The sequence below is a fragment of the Trachemys scripta genome, chromosome 1 (genome assembly GCF_013100865.1).
Source record: "Trachemys scripta elegans isolate TJP31775 chromosome 1, CAS_Tse_1.0, whole genome shotgun sequence".
Taxonomy (NCBI): domain Eukaryota; kingdom Metazoa; phylum Chordata; order Testudines; family Emydidae; genus Trachemys; species Trachemys scripta.
This window is the reverse complement of record NC_048298.1, coordinates 270,501,995-270,520,619: the sequence shown is the minus strand read 5'-3', so window position 1 is coordinate 270,520,619 and position 18,625 is coordinate 270,501,995. Positions and strand designations below refer to the sequence as shown.

General features: G+C 39.0%; 1 long non-coding RNA gene across 1 annotated transcript; it reads left to right on the top strand.

The window, feature by feature from the left end:
* Window positions 1-36: 36 nt before the first annotated feature.
* Window positions 37-6,979, top strand: LOC117870901. Its single transcript, XR_004644064.1, has 2 exons — window positions 37-5,323; window positions 6,720-6,979. It is a non-coding gene; the product is annotated as an uncharacterized LOC117870901 (long non-coding RNA).
* The last annotated feature ends 11,646 nt before the right edge of the window (window positions 6,980-18,625 follow it).

Here is an 18,625-nt window from a genome sequence, read left to right as displayed (position 1 = left end):
CCAGGAACCGTTAGATTATAGGGTTCATGTTTCATCTCAGCAGAGACGAGATGTAATTTTCCCAACACTTCCAAGCGACCGCTTGTCCACACACTGGACAGAGATCCAAGAACGTACCCAAGTTTTTCCGACAGGGATTCGCTGCCTCTTTCTCATCACATAGAAACGGGGACTGGGGGAGAGGGGCGGGGATCTACTCGGCCCCACACCTTACGAGGGACTATTTACTTTACGAGTAGCACATTTATTTGAGAAACAGAAACACTCAAACCCGGATTATTTTTCTCAAGACAACAAACACGCCAAATGACAGGGATGCAAGTTAATAAGATTCCAGAAAGAGCATAATAATAATCAGTAGGGCTCGTTGTTGTGTGAAGGATTTGTAATGGTATGGAGCGTGAAACGCTACATAAGAAAGAAAAGCAAACGCAACAGTATTTCCAGAAAATAAGACGTTTGTGGCTCAAAGAACACTGGCCACTTACTTTTCCTACAATTTAGAAATAACATCTGTTGTGCTAAAGAATTACCCAAGTAGTTTTAAAAGGAATGAACAAGTGCCTATTTTCACCTATAGGCTCTCATGAACTTTTTGGTCATAATTGTAAAGCTTTTCCACAAGAAAGGCATTGATGGTTGTGTTTTGTAGTATACTCACGTTTGATTGATTGTGTTTTTAATAGCCTCGTAAAATGAGGTCTCAACTAAAATGCGTGAAAAGAAGTAGTTGTAACATTTGTTCTAATAAGGCTGAAGTAACTTTAAATACAACAGCCAAGATATTAGAGAGCTGAAACAGAGTGCTTACTCCCACCCTGTTGTGTCTAGGTATTGCAGCGGTCTGTGAACAACAGGTGACTGCAAGCCACACATCCAAATTTGATCTTTGATACTCTGCCCCCATCACCAGATATGGTGTAAAATTAGCTGTTGCGCTTGCCCACACATGCGCAATAACTTATTTTATAGGATATGCAGATATATATTTGAATTGTGGGTCAGGCCGCATACATGTTGTAGTACCTGGCAACCACAATGGTTAAAAACAGAGTTTTAGCTTGAACTCCGAATTTCCCTTTTGGTTCTGATATAGGGGGTTACTTTGGCTTTTGTCTTCTATTTCTTTTGTGGGTTTTCTTTTTTCTTTTTTTAAGAGACAAAGAAAGAATAATGTGCACATAAGTATTTAGGCTTTTTAAACAATATAAATTATGTACTCAGTAGATTGTAACATCTCCTGTCCTTAGCCTGTTTTTTTGAAATGTGTATTATTTGTAGGAGACATGAATCATGGGATTACATGTCTAGATGTGTGATAAGAACCTTAATCTTAATTCTATAATATGGGGGAAATTCACTTTTTTTTTCAGATTGCCAAAAGCTATAAACATTCTGTTATGACCTGCTTGCTCACTACCTGTGAGGTTGCTCTTTAAATTCCAGTATATTTTAGTTATGAATACCAAAAGGTTTCTTCAGCGAGCGAACTTTTATTTTTCTTAATACTCGAACAGCTTTAAAAAAAAGAAGAAGAAGAAGAAGAAAAATAGACTACCACACCTAGGTTTGAATATTATGCATCAACGGTGATATGGAGTAATTTTGCAAGTTACAAAGCCCAAGAAACGCAAACCAGTCTTAAAATAGGAATGCGTATGCAACTTTATTTATAGTGGCGGGGATCTGATGTTAGAAATACTTAAAAGGCCTGGAAAAATGTAACCGTATTGCATTATTTTATTTTCAGGTAACGTATCAAAGTTGTTGAAAACCCGCTGCCCGTATTCGCTCTATTAATTTCTCTGTTTTCACTATCTCATACACATTCTATAGTCATAAAACATGCAACCGAGAAAGTTAATACAGAGCCGAGTACGTGTGATGTCACCATTTCACTTCAACTTCTGAATGAACTCTGAATTAATCCCCACCATCACCAAAAATATCCCTGCCATCTCACTTGCTCTTAACCTACTCTACAGCACGACGAGCTCCTGCTTTTCTTCTAATTGGGTACTTTCACGGACAACTATTGTGTTTCTAAACAGTTTAAAAATCTGGTTTGTAAGTGCTTACTACAACAGGTTTTGGTTAGCGGTGATGGTTTAATGAAACGATTGGATTAGAAACCAACTCATTTAGGAAAGGGTTCAAGAATCTTCAAAGCTTCTTGCTTCGTAAGTGCTTCAAACGATTAACTACTGGATTTATTTTAATACAGACGCACAGCAACAAATAATGATATTGCTCGTTTCCTCTTTTAAACTTTTTTCAAATTGCATTTTAATTGCAAGTCGATCCTTTCAAGAAATGATATTGTTAGACTTTAATTCTCCTTCCGCACACCCTAGAATGCATATCCGTAAAACTCAAAGTACTATAACTGATTTGAGAATTCTCCCTGTGTCAAGTGAAGACTTATGGTGCTGAAATCAATAAGACTGCTTAAAATTCAAAGACCTGCAAATCGTTCTGTTTGTCCTTTGATAGGGCCTGTGCTGATTAAAATGCGACCAAGAAAGCTTAATTGCTGCACTAATTAAGAAGTCTTTAATTTCATTCCTGGAATATTGTTTGAAGCAGGGCTTCTCTTGTGCTCACATAACTCTCTTTTTTTCCTCTGACCATTTCGATAAATGAGAATGTGCATTGGAACAACAAGATGAATAGATAGCTATAATAATTTATTGCTTAAAAAAAACCAGCACCTGCTCCGGAGTTCACTATTTTATTAAATCCAGTTTTGCGGGCAGCTGTAACGTGTAAAATGCAATTAAGAAATGTATTGTAGCTGTTGCATCTTAAGTACTCTGATACCTGACCGCCTGGCACCCCCTTCTCCCCCCTCCCCAGTTGTTACTGTAAATGAATTCAGTCAAATAGAAAAATATTAACTTCGGGACCGGGGGTGGGGGGCGGCGTAGGAGAGGGAATTGTTGCAAGAAGGTTGGTAGATTGTATGTCTGGATATGTATCACAATGTTAAATTCATGAACATGGATTCTATCTGTATTTATTCTGACTTCCCCCCCTGAAAAATATACTGCTCTATTATATTTCATCTTATCCTTGGCTATTGACCTATTTTGTTCACCGATTTTTCAAGTGGGGAAACTGACTAAATGATTTCACAAAGCTTTCTATGTGATCAATAGCAATTTTTTAGGTTTATTCATACTGCATTATAATTCTGGCAAACGACTGCAAAGCAGAAGACTCTAAGGAAGACACAAATATTGACAAAAGGAAGGTAAGTTTTGTTGTGCTTTAAATATTTAGGCTCTCCGCACAACGACTCTTTTTTGGGGAGCTACCTGTAATTTTGCGGAGAGATTGAGGAAAAGGGTAGAAGGGGACCCTTATAGTGTACTCTCCCTGGATTCTAACAGGAAAATAGAAAGTTATAACAATCTAAGATGATATACTGGGATCTTCTCCCTCTTCCCCCAAGATATTTACTAAACCTTTAAATATTTCTTGAAAACACGATTAATACATTTGAGATTGATGTAACATCTCCTAACAACAGGAAACTAGATATTGCGTTGCTGGAATTGTTGCATTATAGTCAAATTAGCCCGGGCATTGCCCAATATAAATACATACTGGATTCTTTTCAGTGACGGGACAAGATGATAACACGCTTAATAGATACAAAGAGAGATTTACCATTCCAAGCACGACGTCACGCTAATTATGTTTACTTTAATTGAAAGCAAGGTTTTGGGGAATCTGAAATTACTTATAGGATATTTTAATAAGAATAATAAAATAATAATTAATAATAATGCAAGTGCACCAAATGTTGATCGCAAACCTTTCAGTCTTTCGAAATCTATTGGAAAATTAAATGAAAAGTGGAGTTTGGTACAAACAATGCCCCAGGGCAAAAAACAACTAACACTAGATTTTCCAGTCCAGCCATAACACAAATCAATTTGAGCACACTTCTATGGCCAGACTGCCAGATTGTTATGACTGCTAATTCACTCAATCAAACAGTGCATTAGCACGCCCAGCGCAAACAGCTTTAACAATAGCATACACTTCTGAACAGTCCACAATATATCATAAACCTAGAATACATGACAGTAGTTTTAACCTCTGTTTACCAACATGAATATTTACGTGTGCTAAGTGTTTAACAAAAAACGCGGTGAACAAATTAAAATGTAAAAACTTCGGACGGTATTTAAAAATAACTATAAAAGTTTTGATAACATTAGGAACTTGGGAGAAAATTGTGGTCTGGGCTTAGCTGAGAAATATGTATTAAAACAATCTGCACGTCTATAACATCTAACTGGAAATGGGATTATCCCACGCTTTATAGTTTGCGTACACACCCTGCCTCACCAGTCAGTTTCACTGAAGACCTTAAGGGCCTTTTCTCGCCAGGTTTGCTCACGCGAGTAATCCCACTGAACCCTGCAAGTAAAACAAGCAGGATTTAGTCTCAAGTGGATAACTTCAGTTCTTTCCCTTCAACCTCAGGAGAAATGAGAGGGTTATCTTTACCGATCCTAACTGATGCTCTAACTAAGGACATGGTTGCACTCAAAAGAAAAAGAAAAGAAAAAATAAAAGCAATAACCAACGAGTGGGAACCTTCCCTCGCCGCTCCTCCCCCTCAAAATGCATGCAAATTGGAGCTATCAAGCGCTCATTAAGCATCCTGCTTATTTATAAATGATATAAAACTCGCCATTGTACATTAATTCATTGGACGGGTTTCAAACTCAGTGACTAAAATAATCTTTATGTTCATGTAAGTCTCAAGGTTCCGTTGCAGTTCATAGTGCCAAATAGAAATGGGTCAGGGTCCGTTCCCATACTGGTTCAGAATGAATGAAGCAGGTGATTGGGTACTGTCTTCCTACGTTTACGTTACAATGGACAGCCAATAGAGGAAGCCGCAGTAACAAAGAAGGAAATTCTAACCAACTTTCCTGTATGAATTATATTATCACTGTCACAGGCAATAAACACTATGTGATCTTTAGGTTACACTTTGCTGTTATTACATGTCTCCAGTGCAACTTGTTAATTCAACTACCAACAGGTAGTAAAAGTTGCTCACCCAATAATTAAATACAAAATCCCTGCTATTAAATAATGTTACATTGGTGATGTAATCTGAAATACCATTCCTTCTCCTTTTCCCCCTTAAAAAAATTAGTTCAGTCCACCCTTAACTCCCAACCCAGACTGATTCGAAAATAATGGCATTGAGTGAAGAAAGATTAGTGTCGGCCTGATATTGAAATGGTCTTTTCTTTTCTTTTTTTCAGTTTGTTTCACGTTTTGGACACTTTTAAAGGTAACTTTTGCTTTTTAAAAATTCCTTATTCGCTAAGTAACATGTTCAGAAGATTTTATAACACATGAATCCTTCGTATGAGAATATTTGTGAAAGAGCTTCTTCCAAACCCTGATGGTCTATGATGCAAACACCACAATAATGCATATTCACACTTTACACCGTGGGCCCGATTCTGCTCCCAGTGAAGTCAGCAGTAGCTCTGAATGAGAAAGAATGCAGGAGCGGGCCCTATATTTTTATAAAGGTAGAAAAGGCAACTGCCAGTGCAGAGGGGCTGCTATTCTCACAACCACCTACACACATTGTTTCCCTTAATAAAAAAATACACAGGGGGCTTTATGAGTTAACAGCCTGCAAAATTCAGCTCTTCCCCATTTCAAATAATCTGTGAATGAAAAAGCATTGGGTTTTTTTTCCCCACTCATTATTTACACTACTATAACTCAAAATCAGCAAAACAATTTAATTGTTTAAAAATTAAAACCCTTTCTAGTCTGAGTCCTTTGTCTGAGAAGTTTCAGCCCAGAGCGGGTTTTTACAGCAAGTTATAAACCCCTGAAAGAGGGGGTGATTATAATGGAAGTGCTGACACAACCTTAACTATAGCGTTGTAAACGGCTATGCTATAATATCCATTAAGCAGAAAGAAAAATAAGATGGCTGATCAATAATTTATACAAAGAGTACCAACAGCAGACATAATAACTGTAATGTTTGCAAAGCAATCTCTCGCTCTCCAGGCTTAACAGTAAACGCAAACTAGCGGCGCTGTTAATTTCCAGCTCCTACAGATAAGAATACAAACACATTACTTAAAAATGTATTTTGCTCAACATTGAGCATGCCTGGGTGGGTGAAAATAAAATGTAATTACGACGCAACTCGGACGTGTTGGAAAGTGTGTGTTTTGTTTTGTTTTCCCCCGTTGCACATTGTTATGAAAGGACCTTCCTTTGCAACATCAGTGATGGGGAAACAGGTTGGGTGGATGTCAATTTAAACGGGTCGACTTTGGGTCACAATAATTCCTCGCAGAGTTATTCATACGTGGAAACAAAATGACACCCTTTAACTTCAAAGAAAGTTACAACCTTTTACAGTGCGCAAGCTGAAACACAATACCTCATTGGGACGATAAGAATCAGCTGTCAAAAGACAATGCACTCCTTTACATAGAGAAAGCTACAGGAGAGGACAATCTAGTTTGGGGGAAATGTTGCACTCTCCCAGCACCCTAAGCAGATCGTAGGCGAACTTCATTTGCATGGAAGTACGATTTCCGCCTACTATATTTAGATAACAAAGCATAGTAATGAGGTCCCGAAAAGTTGATAAAAAGGCTCGGGTTACATGCTCTAATATTTTTGCATATTCCCCTTGATTTGTGGAGCAGGGGAAAGAAAAAGAGCCTGCGACTGGTGGAGAGATCCTGCCTCTGTTAAAAGTAAAAGTGGGAGAATTTCAAGAGGAGCGGGTGAAAAGTCAAAAACGAGACAAAACAACGTTATCTTGTAAACTACGCAGAAAGAAACCAGAAAGAACTCTTTGAATGAGCAGTGTGTAAGGTTCTCCAACTTGTCTCTCTAGTCGATTTTTGAATGTACATTTTTTGGAGATAAAGTCGGATGGAAAGCAGTGTCTTTGCTATCCTGAGCCTCGAGTTGTAAATGGTGTTTTACTTGGTGAGCAATTGCACTTGGAAAGGAACCAGAAATTTGTATGAGAGGTGTTTAAGATTGCCTGCTTAACCAGTGACCCATGTCAGGTCAGTTCCAATAACGTTACAAAACAAAAGAAGGCAGCTATGCAAAGGTCAGACTGATGGAAATATATATCCTTTTTTTTTTAATTCGGGGGGAAGAAAACCCCCAGAGATAAAGGTGTATTCTCAAATTAAGTGTTTGATGCGAAGTTGAACACTGTTGTTTAGAGAAAGAAAGTTCAAAAAAATTGCAGCGCCCACTAGCGTCCTTGGAAGAAGGGCAACTGGTCTTTCCACTGTAACCCCCTATTTTGATTTAAACAAGACTGTAAAACAGGGCTGGCGATGAAACTTGATACAAAAAGGGTTTAGCTTTACTTACATATGGTTTTTGTTTTAAAATGTTATAGGAGTGCAAATGTAAAAAAAATCAAATCTTTATTTGCACTCCTGTGACTTACTTGTGCTTTAAAATTAACTTGCAAAGGACAGATCTGGGTCAGTTTAAGAAACTACAACCCCACCCATCTACGTAGATACTGATACGACTCCCATCCCCATGGTATCTAGTGCTTCAGAATGACGCAGAGAAAGGGAGAATTATTTTAATAAGATTTTAGCCATTCATTATGATGTACCCGCAAGCAGTTCATTGTTACTAATAGGGCATAACTCAAGAGGAGTATTTCAGGACTGGAGAATTAGAATAATACAATAAGTTTTGACTTAAGCACATCAATAACAGTTACTGTATTACAAAGTGTTTTTTAATTCATATACCAACAAAAAATGAAAAATTGTTTCCTCTTCCCTTTCTCATCTCCCTAAACCCTGTAGCTATTTTGAGGGGAGAGGTGTGAGAAGAGGATGTACTAACAGGCATATCTCCTACAGTCGATAACTTGTCACTCTCTCAGTTGTGGAAGGCATAAAGGTGGCATTCAGGTGTGGAGCCTGTTGACAAGAAAACTAAAAAGGATGAATATCTGAAATTTTGGATGTTCATCTGAACTTCCAGACCTTATGGAGCTCCCCATGGCATCCCTAACAGGTCCCTTCTTTTCTTCTGAGCAATTGCTTCCATGCTGATACAGTGTTTAAGAAAGTAATCAGAGAACTACTCCCTCCTAATAGGCACCTGACTTCATGCACAGCACTTGTTCTCCACTTCCCTAAAGGATACTCTACAGTTACAAAGACTTGTTGAGGTCTGTGTCGACTACCTTCCAGAGCAGGAGACACGCAGATTTCTTGACCAATTAGAAAAAATGTCAGGGAGGCTAATCTCAGGACCAGTCTTCAGTATAGTCCCAAATGGCTGTAGCACTTGGCCATCGTAGCAGCAGTAGCCTGATACCTCTGCAACATCGTTTTCCAGCACACTGCATTGTCCCCACTTACAGCCCTGTTCTTCCACTGACTGTACATGTCTGCATCCTCAGAGCTGCAAGAGGAGAATGGCTGCAACTTCAAAGCAGTATCACACATTCTAGGATACAGCCAAAGGCAGTGATGGATTAACTCTTTCTGTTGTCCCCTAACTCTATCTATAAAGGCCTGCATTAACAGGTTCACATCCTGAAGACTTCCTGGGGCACTGGGGCTTTCTTTGGCAAAAAAGAAAAACTAGGTATATTCAAGATCATGTTGAACACAGTGTCCAAAAAACTAACAAACAAACAAAAAATCACCCCCTGGGGAGCCATATGAAACAGGACTGAGTCAATGTGTGCCCCTTTTCTCTCTCTTTTGACAGTTAGATGTTAACTTTCTCCTTTATTGCTGACACAGATCTATACATTAATAATAAGCCCATAAGTTAATATGTCCAAAGGAGTTCTTTCTCCCTAAAGTTTGCTGTATTAAACTGTAGAAGCCAAAGAATAACATAAAATTTAAATAAGCATCAGAAGGTCCAAATGAAGAGGGAGGTATTTTTTAAGTGTGTGTTCAGCTAGGGTAACTGTTTGGCTCAGTTATTTTGCCCAAACTGGTTCAGCCATCTTTATGACAGATCAGGTGTAGCATGACCACAATAACACATGCACTGAGGATTATAGATCTGGCTGAACAGTGCCAAAAGTTTTAAGCTACAAATATTTATCTGAATTTTGTAAGAAAATCAACATTGCCAATGTTCATGCACTTGTAGTGCTCACTTTCTGTGAATTTACATGCAATTGTGTTTTACTAACACACCATGTTTGAGTCTTCACTGAAAGCAAATTCTGAATGTTTTCATTTCAGCCACTGGATAAAAGGTGGCTCATTAAGGCCTCTGTTCTTCAAAAGTATGCTTAACTTTAAGCATGGGAGTAGACCCATCAATGGGGACCTACATCAGAGAGCAGAAAGGGCAGTCACAACAGAGAAATAAATCTTGAGTCTCAGGTTTTGAAAAGTAAGCTAAAAAGTAAATGCAATTTGTAAGAAAGCTTCAGTGAATAATTTTGAATAAGGAAGAAATTTGAGAAAATTGCAACCATGTGCGCAGAGGTGCTGGAACAGTTTGTGTAGTGGGGGTGCTAAGAACTAATGAACCAATCTGTAAACCCTGTATATAATGGAAAACTTCAAGCTATGGAGTGTGGCAGTACCGCTTATACATGCATAGGTGCTTGAACTATGAGATCAAATTCGCTGATAAAATTATCCATTACAAAATATTTGTTTTAAATATTTACTGGCAAATCTGAAATTTGTAAAACTCCTGCTCCCCTTTCCCTCTCCATCCCCCTTCCCCTCCCCAAAAAGAAAAAAAACCGAATTTTTGGTTTAAAAAAAACCTAAAACAGAAACTTGAGAGTGAGAAAAATAAGCCACCACCAGTTATGTTGTCTTAATGCATCCAGCCTGGCAACTAGCTGGAAAGAATTAATTACTACCTTCCATCTCAGGAATTCATAAACAATACTGTTATGAGATAGGTAAATATTATCTCTATTTTATAGATGTGGAAAGCTGGGGTGTGTAGTATCTAAGACTCAGATTTTTTAGAAGTGTGCACCCAAGTTGTACCTACAAAACCCCATATTTTGGGGATTTACATCTGTGTACAAGTCCAGTTGCACATGTGCATCAGGCATTTTGCAGTCTCAACTGGGAGGTACACAAACATATCCATGCACTTTGAAAAATCTGAGCTGAAGGTTAGCACACAAAGTTTGCAGTAGAGCCAGGATTAGAACTTCCAAATGTTGACTCCAAATCATCAGGTAAAATTTTCAAAAGCAGCCAAGGCTATGTCTACATTGCAATAAAAACCCCATGACACCGAGTCTCAGGGTACGTCTTCACTACCCGCCGTATCGGCGGGTAGCAATCGATTTATCCGGGATCGATATATCGCGTCTCGTTAAGACGCGATATATCGATCCCCGAACGTGCTCACCATCGACTCTGGAACTCCACCGGAGCAAGCGGCGGTAGGGCAGTCGACGGAGGAGCCGCGGCCGTCGATCCCGCGCTGTGTGGACCCCAGGTAATTCGATCCAAGATACTTCGACTTCAGCTACGCTATTCGAGTAGACCAGCCCTCAGAGTCCAGGTCAGCTGCTTTGGGCTTGTGGGGTTTGGGCTGTGGGGCTAAAAATTGCCGTGTAGATATTCTGGCTCAGGCTAGAGGCCGGGGCTCTGAGACCCTCCCTCCGCACAGGGGTCTCAGAGCTTAGGCTTCAGCCCAAGCCCAAACATCTACACTGTGATTTTATAGCCGCCAGCCTGAACCTGAGTCAGCTGACCCAGGCCAGTCATGCCCATGCTGTGTAGACATACTCTAAGCTACCTAGGGTGGACTCACAAGGAAAACTTAAATAATTAACTATTAATTGGGTCAGAGAGTGAATGACTTTATAGCCCAGAGGAAGGTGGAAGACCCAGCTTCCACTCCTCCTTTTCCATTGAATATTTAAGTAGTTATGCACTGCAGAACAGCTTCAACAGGAAAGACAGAGAGACCTACAAAGCACCCTCGGGGAAGTGGGAAACCCGCACTGAAATCCCTGTACTACACTGGGATTTGAATGTAGGTAGTCCACATCCCATGTTCTAACCCCAGGCAAAAAGTTATAGAGGCAATACTTTCTCCTTCAGCAGCTTCTTATGTGGGGGTTTAGGCATGCACAGAGTACCGCTAACAGATTGGGCCCTGAAGGCAAGAGAGGTGAGGGAATGCCTCTTTGGTGAATCCTGTTGGGGCTTAGTGGTGAGTTAAGTGCAAAGCTGTTGGGTGGAGTCAGGGTTTAGGTGCCTCAGAGACTTTAATGGTGGAAACTCAGGCACCTAAATGGTTGAGCAGCAGCAGAGGATGTGTTTTGTGAAAGTGAGTAGTACCTAAATGTTAGCTTTAGGCACCTAAAGAGGCAGTTAGGGTCCGAATTCCCTTTGTGAATCTACCCCTGATCCTGCACTCCTTACATAGGGAAAATTCTCATTCACTTCAAGCAATGAAGTAATTTCAATAGGAGTTTTGTCTTAGTGAGGAATTCAACCTCTGAAAAGAAAAAATGGTAGTATTACAGCATATGTGATGCTCATTGAAATATTCTCTTAAAGTATTTTCCCATGACATAAAAATATTAATCTCAAATGCAGGTCAATTCTGAATTAGTGTAGACTAGAGCGCCAGGTTTTCTTGCACTCTCCACTGAATTTTGGAAGCCAGCATAGGTAAACCCAAATGTATTTAGTATAGAGGAGTTAATGAAAAGAGAACACATTCCTTGTACCTTATAGTGGATTGTTCACAAACAAGCAATCAATATCAACCCCATGCAATTCTTGCAACAGGTTTGACTGCTGCTGAATTTATAAGACTGTTTCCAATTTCTATAACTAGGAGCTCACTAAAGAAAAGTATTATGTAAATTAGGTAAAATTAATATGAACAACTGACAAACTATAGACCCTCTTGGAAGTTCACATAAGCATAATGGCTTGCATTTTTCATTGTAGACATAGTTGGCTTCAAACATATTTTATAGACAGACAAATGTAAAATTAAGAAAAAATTAAGTCAAACAATTCTTTGACATTTTTACTCAGAGCCTTTCACAAATCAGTGAAATTGGCATTAGCCTTAGCAAGTTAGTGAAATGACCTGAAAGGAGAGAATGGGAATGATCATGTTGAAAATAATGTTGAAAAGAAAAATAGCTAGGTTTTAGTCAAAAATAACAGCTATTATAAATTATATATTTGACACTTGATAAATAATAGCATCTCTAACAAATATCCTAAGGAAACTTACTTTTTGGCTTGATCCTGCAGTTGTTTGATGGTTATCGTGAATAGGGACACGATTTGGCCCAGTTTTCTACTCTTCCAAAAGCAGTCCAAATTTACTTTCTTGTACTCCAGCTGTTTTCACACAGCAATTTCTGATCATAGCTCTGCTACAAAGGTTAATTTGGGAAAGGTTTGACTTTCTTTCTATTGCTTGTTTTCCTGTGACTAACATTGGAGTGCAAATCTCAAAAACAAATAACATGATAACTGCAAGAAAATGATTCAGAACTTGTGCTTTCTCTTAGTGATCATTTGCCTCTGAAACAAATCTAGAAAAATCTGGTTCATCACCATCTAGCTGGAGACATAAGAGATAAAATACCGAACAGAGTATAACAATAATGAATGTAGCAGCCTTATTATTATATTCCATTATCTAGAGGATATGAGATGTGCATACTTAAAATGACTACACAGATGTAGTTCCCATATTTGTGAGAAGTCAGGTATTCTGTCTTTAAGACTCAGTTATTTCTGCGATAACCACCGATTCTCTCTTTTGCAGTTGAAATTCCAACAAGGTAAAGGCTCCCTCTGTAGGAGTGTGACTGAAAATGCTCCTGGGCAACAGAAAAGCAACAGAAGAAAATGTTTTATAAAGCAATGTGTTTTCCTAGAGACTTAACATTTCCTTTTTAAAGTAGGAAACATTTTATGCATTACCTATACTAAAGAAAGAAGCATTAGGACTGATATGTATGCAGCTATAGCTCCAGTGCTTTCTAACCTGTCAGAGACTAAATATTATGTATGGGGCACAAAAGAAGTTGAGACTGAATAAGCTGCAAATAACACTTTCTGCTTTAGGTAACATTTATGAGAAGTTTGCTGAAGAACATCCTCTGATGAATAAGGTGAAGTGAAAAATGAATTGCAGGGATCTCCGTAATAGAATGAAACATTATTTCAACCAAAGGATCTTTATGGAGACAAGAAAATTCGAAGAGGAACATGCTTGCAAAGTATCCTCGTAACCTGTGCTTTTATAAAGTTTACCACAATCCAGATTCATTATCTGTCCCACTGGATAAGTATATTGCTCTCTAAGAAATTGCTTTGTTAGCATGCTCACAGACCCAGATTAGCTATTTTGTGGGATCTCTTGGGGCTGTTTATAATTATTTAGGGAATCCTTTCCTTAATTTACAATGTGGCAGCTAGCCAAGACAGAATCCCAGCCTAGAGAGAGGTGGGGAATCTGACACAAACATTTCCATCAGGTGATTTTTCCAGTAGTCCTTGCCTTGACACAAGTAAAATATAATTTCATAATTCTAACCAAATATTCACCAATGTGACCTTTCAGGTTAGGATTAACTATTTTCTAATTAATGTTATTAAGCTATTAATGGTTATCATGTATAAGAAAAATAAAGAAACAGGGCAAATGGATTTTTCACAGCTAAATTTAGTTTTTTATATTCTATAAAATTTACAATGCACACATAAATATTACTTAAATTTTGCAAAACCTATTTTAAAGGAATATGTAGTTTTTGCTGCAGAAACTGGATTTACTTGTGGGACAACAGGGGAAGCTAGGAAGAATACATTTCTGCACTGTTCATCATATAGTAGTGCAACAGTGGATTTTAATTGAAAAGGCAGTAGGCCATCAGGTTTCACAATTTATGAGGGTGAACTATAGCAGTCAGGAGCCAGTATTTGACTACTACCCTCTTGATATTGTATCTTATCCTATATTTTTTTTTACTTTAGTAGCAGTGGATCTAAGTGCATGTGATGTTGATATTGCAGAGTTCTTAGATGGGATAAGCAAAAAATAAATACAAAAAATCTAGTTGTGTTCTGGACATTTGTATTTATTTATTTTTTACTAAAAGAATAGATGATAGCCAGAGAGACTAATTCTATATGATTTATAAACAGATATGTTGCTAGTCAGTGCTATTATTTACAAAGACAGGTCAGGGTCTGCTGAAGAAAGTGAAGGTTCTAGGGATGGACAATCTACGCTCATGAGGCTATAGACTGTCCATGGCAACGTCTGATTGTAGTGAGAATGTGGACATCTGACCATTAATGGAGCAGTCAGGCAGCATAGCTTTAATAATCCCTGGATTGCTCAAGATGTGTGGGGAATTCTCTATGTCTCCATGTAGGCCTAGCTCATCAGTGATACTCCAGGGTCTCAACTTCCATGGCAGCAGGGCACCTTTGGGAACCGAGCTAGAGGAAAGGGTAGATATAAACTTGCCTCAAATCCACCACCTACAACAACTTTTGCTCAAAGACAGATAGTTTTCTGCTCTTTTCTTCCTCGCTCTGAGAGGATGGTTTAATCGGCCCTCGGTCTGGAGTCTGCTGATGTGAGATTAGTACCATTGCTTTCTATAGTAAGAATCTACATTTGAGCAGTGGAACATGCTGAGGTCATTGCTCTCCAGCTGCTGCACATGAAAGAACTCCTCAGCTCACTTCCATAATTGTCCATTTCACTGCTACACATGGCAAAACCCAATACTGTGTCCACCAACCCCCTCCCAAATACCAATTTCACGTTCAGGTGGAAATTAGACTGGCCCGCTCTGCAGATTAAATCTTATCACCAAAATTCCCAACTCAGGGGTTTTGTTGGATTCCCAGCAATTTCTAGCTGATCAAATACAACAGGGACCAGGGTGGCTTTTTTCCAGTCAATGTCTAACTAAGCATAGTGACTTTTTTTTCCTCTTGGACATGGACTTTGCTACCATGATCCATGGTTTTGTCACCTCTGGATTGGATTACTGGAATAAATTCTGTTTAGGGTTACATTTTAAACCAATCCAAAAACTGAAACTCATGTAGAATGCAACCGCTAGTTTAAGTGGAGTACCTGGATGTGTATCCAAGACCAGCATTCCAGAGTTAGCACGGATTCCAAAATTGTGTTTAAGATGTTGGTATTCATTTTTTAAGCCCTAAATAATCTAGGATCTATCTAGTTGACAACCACTTCTTTCCCCATGAGACACTGCTATAGTTGAGCTCAGCAGAAGCACCTCAAGTAGATGCATCCCAATTGGTATAGAGTGTGCTATTGGTAAGATGTTCTCTGTCAGAGCACCACCACTTTGGAATTCACTCGTCTGGCCCCAACTTGTTAATCTGCAAGGCACACTGCAAAGTCCACCTGTTTGAACAGGTGTTTGGGGGTATTCTGAAATGTTTTGAAAATATGTTGGGTTTCCATGGGAAACTAAGGGGCAGCCTGATTTTTCTGGACAATGTTTTTCTTGCTGGATGATTGTTTGATGTGGGTGGGGGTTGCAGCTGTTTTATTGGTATTAAATAATTTTAATTGATAGCACCATGATTAGAACCTTTTTGTGCTGTTTAACTTGAACTAAAATGCTGTTGGAAGGAAGGAGCAGGCTGGTGGGCTTGGCCCATATAAAGAATATCTACGATGAAGCTGTTAGGCTTTCTCCTGAAAAGAATCACTGTCTTCCTTATTTCTGTTTTAAGGGATGGTTGAAGGCCCAGATCAGATATTTTTTTCTGAACTGGTTTGCTTATCTATGACATATCTTATGACGTGTGTGACTTGCAATACGTTGACATGCAAGTGTCGAGCTAAGACATCTATATTTTATGCTAAGCTCATGTTGATTTGTTACTTTGTCCTCCTACCTACCTCACCTCATCTGCCTGTTTTGTAACCTGGTGCATCTGGTCTGATACACAGTATGAAATCCTGGCCCCACTGAAGTCAATCGCCAAAATTCCCACTGATTTTAACTAGATCAGGATTTCATCCCTAGACTCCTAGGGCAGACATGGTCTCCTTTGTTATTTATCTGTACAGCACCTAGCACAATAAGCTTTGGACCCTTGAGTGGGTTCCTATAAGGTATTGTCATACAAATAATAAATAATACTAATAACAAAGTGATATAACAATACATCTCTTGCAAAGTGAAACAATAGCAGCATTATCCAGCCAAGCACCTGACAAACATCCTAGGTTATATTTTGTCTTGACTGACAATCTGCCCATGGCTGCCTGCCATACTTGCAGACTTGGTCTCTTATTAATTAATCACATTGGCCCCTCTTATAGGACCATGTTAGCAGTTTTAGATTTGTCATTGCAGTTTCTGATGATTTACTCAAGCTTCCATCCTGGAGCATCAGACAGAAAAACAATGTTGTTCAAAATGTGTTCCTATTTTTTTTTGCGGGGGGGGGGGGGAAGAGGGGAGGTGGACTTGTACTATTTTTATTAACTTTTCACCTGATAGCTGCTATTATTTTCTCACAGTATTATTAAAACTCATTCCACCTTGGCTACTTACTGATCTAGGCCTGAGGTTGTAATCATAAATTGATTAGAGAAAATAACTTTTCCTTTCAGTCTTTTTGCCCAATTTCTGTATCTATGATTTAATCTCCTACCTACCATTAATCTCACCAGTCCCCGCTGTCTTTGTACCATGTTCCTTCCAGTTCTCTCTTAACTTTGTCATCTTTAAGTGTTGAGATATGTGTTAATATTTTAACGTCTTCCTTGTCACCCAACATTTTTCCATCTATTTTTTTAACAGTCATGATCAACCCTATTTTGAAAAATCCTACATTAGACCTCAACACTCTGAGTTGCTATTGTCCAATGTCTGTATTTTCTCCTGCTTCAAAACTATTAGCATTCACTGTAATATCTGAGTCAAACTTAGCCTTTTCCCTCTGACCATAATTGGTTTGACCCTTTCTGGTCTCGGTTCCACATGAGCTACTAAGCTGAAAAGGCATTCCGTAAAGTTTAAGATGTCTGGATTCTCTCATATTCACATAGTTGATCTTTTGTATTAATTTTGCTCAGTTATCTTCAGCTTTGATACCATTGACCACAAAACTCTTATTGAATGATTGCTATTTGTCTTTGGGTTCTGTAGTCTAATATTACATTTCCTGGCCCCAGTCCTGCAAATTTACGCGCACTAGTAACTTGACGCATGAAAGCAATCCCACTGACTACATGAGCGTAAAGTTTCTCAGGAGCATAAGTGTTCGTGGAACTGGAGCCTTTGTTTTTATTTTACTGTTCACTGATTTCAAGGTGTTTGTAAAAGGACTCTCTACCGCACTCATACTATTGATAAGCCTGTCCCAGCCCAGTTTTAGGATTTCTGTTTTTTGTTTTTTTTTTAATTATAGTTTACAACTCTTCAGAGTTTTAATTCAGTCATATTGATTTGGGTACCATTTTTATGGTGCTGATGCTTAAATCTATTCTTTAATTTTTATGATGCTGTCCCTGAATGTGTAAGACAATGTCTAGCAAAAGTCATTAACTGGATATATTATTACTTAAATAGGCACAACCCTCCTGAATTTACCAGGTTTACAGATTAATGCTTCTACTGCACTGAGGCAAACACCAGCAAATCTTTTTATCACGATATTTTTTTTAAGTCAGCTGTCATTTTCATTTAATTTAAAAATGATTCATTTTTTTCTAATGCTAAATTCTTATTTCACACACTGAGGCCATGTCTACACTACACAATTAAGTCCAGCTAACTTACATTGGCATACAGCCGCCTCAGTAATTATATCACTTGTACGTGTCCATCGTTTGCTCTTTGTGTCGGTGGTGCACGCCTTCACCTGGAGTGCTTGTATCAATTATACTGCCAGTATGGGGCATCGTGGGATGACTCCTGAAAGCTAGTAGCAGTTGACATAAGCAACAGTGTCTACACTGACACTGCATCAATCTTGACTTTCTGCCGTTCATGGAGGTGGAGTTATTAAGTTGGTGTAGCAGCTACATCACCGGGAGTAAAATTTAAGTATAGACATTTCCATAGTTAGCTCAACATAAACTGCCTTGTGTTGACCTAACTCTGTAGTGTAGACCAGACCCAATTATATCCCACTTAGATAATTATTACAATTGTCTTTTTGAACTTCCCCCTTGCAGCATCAACAGTCATCAGTTCAACCAAAACTAAATGGCTTCTAATACAGTGGTTCTCAAACTGTGTTCCGCGAGTCATGTCTGGCTCCAAGGGGTCAGCAAGTCATGTTGGGGCTGCCAGCCCCACTGATCAACTCCTCCCTCTCCCTCCCAGTGCCTCCTGCATGTCATGGAACAGCTGCTCAGTGGTGTGCAGGAGGCGCTGGGAGGGAGGGAGGGAAGGAGGGGAAGGAGCGGGGATGGGACATGCTTGGGGAAGGGGGCAGAAAGAGGAGGGAGGTGAAGCAGGGCAGGACCTTGGGGGAAGAGGTGGAGTGGGAGCAGATCCTGGGGCTGAGCAGGGGTTAAGCATCCCTGGGGAAAATTCAAAGCCATCTTGGGGGTC